This window comes from Chelonia mydas, chromosome 8, assembly GCF_015237465.2.
Source record: "Chelonia mydas isolate rCheMyd1 chromosome 8, rCheMyd1.pri.v2, whole genome shotgun sequence".
In the NCBI taxonomy this organism is placed as follows: Eukaryota; Metazoa; Chordata; order Testudines; family Cheloniidae; genus Chelonia; species Chelonia mydas.
Genome location: NC_057854.1, coordinates 23,020,310 through 23,023,441, shown reverse-complemented (window position 1 = coordinate 23,023,441; position 3,132 = coordinate 23,020,310).

The following is a 3,132-nucleotide window of genomic DNA, read 5'->3' as shown; positions in this document are numbered from 1 at the left end:
AAAACAGGGGAAGGGTCTGAGGAAGAGAGGTCAAGGTCCAGAGAGGAGAGGCCGGAAAAAAAAAGTGGAAGCAGGCTGGTCATTCCCCCATCCATTTGAACAATGCTATAACTTTGTATCCTAAATGGACAATGCACTAAGGGTACGTAATCACTACCCCCCGGATCGGTGGGTAGTGATCAATCTGGGATTGATTTATTGTGTCTCACCTAGATGAGATAAATCGATCCCCGAATTGATGCCTGTACTCCACCTCGGCAGGAGGAGTAAGCGGAGTCGACGGGGGAGCCGCCGTGGTCGACTCGCCGCCATGAGGATGGCTAGGTAAATCGAACTAAGATACGCAACTTCAGCTACGTGACGTTGAAGTATCTTAGTTTGAATCCCCACCCTAGCGTAGCCCAGGCCTAAGCCAAGGTAGCGGGGAGTTTTAGCAGCACAGAGGACATTTAGAGTGTGTCTACACTGGCAGAATTACATCACTGCTCACAGAGTGCTGAAGGGAAACCACTGTTGTGTGTTCACACTGTCAGCTGCCTTTGCAATAGCATGTTCACACTTGCGGCACTTGCACTGGTATTTGGAGCGGTGCACTCTGGGCAACTATCCCACAGAGCATCTCTTCCTCTTCTGCTGCTAAGAGAAGTGGGAAGGCGGAGGGGGTCGCGGGGCACCCTGGGTCCTGTCCCAATGCCCTATGATGCATTGCTTCGCATCCCAGGAATCCCTGTGCTTCCATCTGCATTTGGCACCATCTTTCAACGGTTTGTGTCCTGTGTGCTCTGCCTCTTCCGTCTACAGGAATGGATCCCACACTGTTGACCATTATGAGCTCAATCCCACTAATACATCACGAATGGTAGTGGAGTTATTCCTTAAACTACAAAGGTGCGACACTGATCTCACCATGTGTACTAACTACGACACGAGATTGCTTGTGGCATTCATGGAGGTGCTGACCACAGTGAAACAAGCACTGAGTGGTGGGATCACATCGTCATGCACGTCTGGGATGACGAGCAGGGGCTGCAGAACTTTCGGATGAGGAAAGCCACATTCATGGGACTGAGTGATGAGCTCGCCCCAGCCCTGCAGTGCGAGAACACGAGAATGAGAGCTGCCCTGCCATTGGAGAAGTGCGTGGCAATTGCACTGTGAAAGCTGGCTACTCCAGACTGCTACCGATCGGTTGCTAACCAGTTTGAAGTGGGAAAGTCGACCGCTGGACTTGTGTTGATGGAAATGTGCAGGGCCATTAATCACATCCTCCTCCAAAAGACTGACTCCGGGCAACATGCATGACATTGTGGATGGCTTTGCACAAATGGGCTTCCCTAACTGTGGAGGGGCAATAGATGGCACGCATATTCCAATTCTGGCACCAGACCACCTAACCACTGAGTACATTAATCAGAAGGGGTATTTCTCTGTGGCTCTCCAGACGCTTGTGGATAACTGTGGGCGTTTTCCGGACACTAAGGCAGGCTGGTCTGGAAAGGTGCATGATGCACGCATCTTTCAGAACACTGCAGGAAGCTGCAAGCAGGGACTTTCTTCCCAGACCAGAAGATCACTATAGGGGAAGCTGAAATGCCCATTGTGATCCTGGGAGACCCTGCCAACCCCTTAATGCCGCAGTTTATGAAGCCATACACAGGGAGCAGCAAGGAGCGGTTCAACAGGCTGAGCAAGTGCAGAATGACTGGAGTGTGCTTTTGGCCCTTTAAGGGCCCGCTGGCACTCCCTATATGGAGGCGGGACCTGGCTGATAATATTCCTATGCTTATAGCCATGTGCTGTACGCGCCATAATATTTGTGAAGGGAAGGGTGAAAGCTTCACTGTGGGCTGGACTGCTGAGGCTCAGCGCCTGGAGGCTGAATTTGAACAGCCAGAGACCAGGGCTCTTAGAGTGGTGCAGCATGGGGCCATGAGGATCAGGGATGCCTTGAGGCAGCAATTTGAAGCTGAAATCCACTAATATTAGTTGCTATGCTCAGGAGTGCAGTGCTTGTAATGCTAGCAGATTATTGTGATTGGTGCAGAAACAGTATTGTTTGCAACACAGAAACCACTGATTTAAAACACAGCCACTATTCACATACCTGTCACTAACTGGCTGACCCCAGGCAAGCACACATGAGCCACAAGGCCCCCCAAATGGTGAGAAACCACAAGGGCAGGTGAAATCAGTGTTTCAGGACTGTACTGTACACTGAGCACGTGGCTCTAGGGGAGAGCCAGCAACGTATAATCATTCTTGTCTCCACATTTTCCACAGGCTGTGTTTATGGAATCTCTCGCTGCTGAGGGTGAGCAGGAAATCAAGGGAGGATCTTCTCCAAGACTGCAGCTTCCGCCCTGGCCATTATGCGGCTCGCCTGTGTGCAGCAATGGTCCCCCCCAGTGAAGTCAGGGTGGTGTGGGAAAGTTGCCATTAATGGGGCTCTGCCAAAGAACCTGCAGCAGCAGATTGCCCAGTATCTCCATGAGAGTTTCCTGGAGATCTGAGGCAGATTCCCGTGAAGTGAGTGAGTCAAACACCCTGTTCCGCCACTCAAACTAAGCATGCGGTGGTACGCACATCATACACAAGCCTGCTTTCTGCAATGCTCCTGCCCACAACAACTTGCTTTAGCGATTCCCAAAATCAAATCCACTTACCAGGGGCCTCCTCTCCTGTTTGCACTTTGCCAAGCTCTGACAGCTGTGACTGGCTAGCCTCCTGCGGTGTAGAAAAGATCTCCTGGCTGCATGCATCTCTGACCTTCGAGTCGTCCTGTGCCTCTGGATCCCCATCCCAGTCCAAGATTTCCTCCTCCTGGCTCCATCCACTCTCAACTGGTACGCGAGTCACCGAAGTATCCACAGTGGCCTTTGCAGTGGAAGTGGGATCGCCACCAAGTATCGTGTCAGTTCTTTGTAAAACCAGCAGCTTGTGGTCACAGCACCGGAGCAGCGGTTTGCCTCCAGCACCTTGTGGTAGGTGTTCCGCAGCTCCTTCACTCTGACCCTGTATTGCAGTGTGTCCTGGTCATGACCCCTTTCTGTCATGCATCATGAAATCTGTCCATAGGTATCATAATTTCTATGGCTGGAGTGCAGCTGGGACTACACAGCCTCTTCTCCCCAA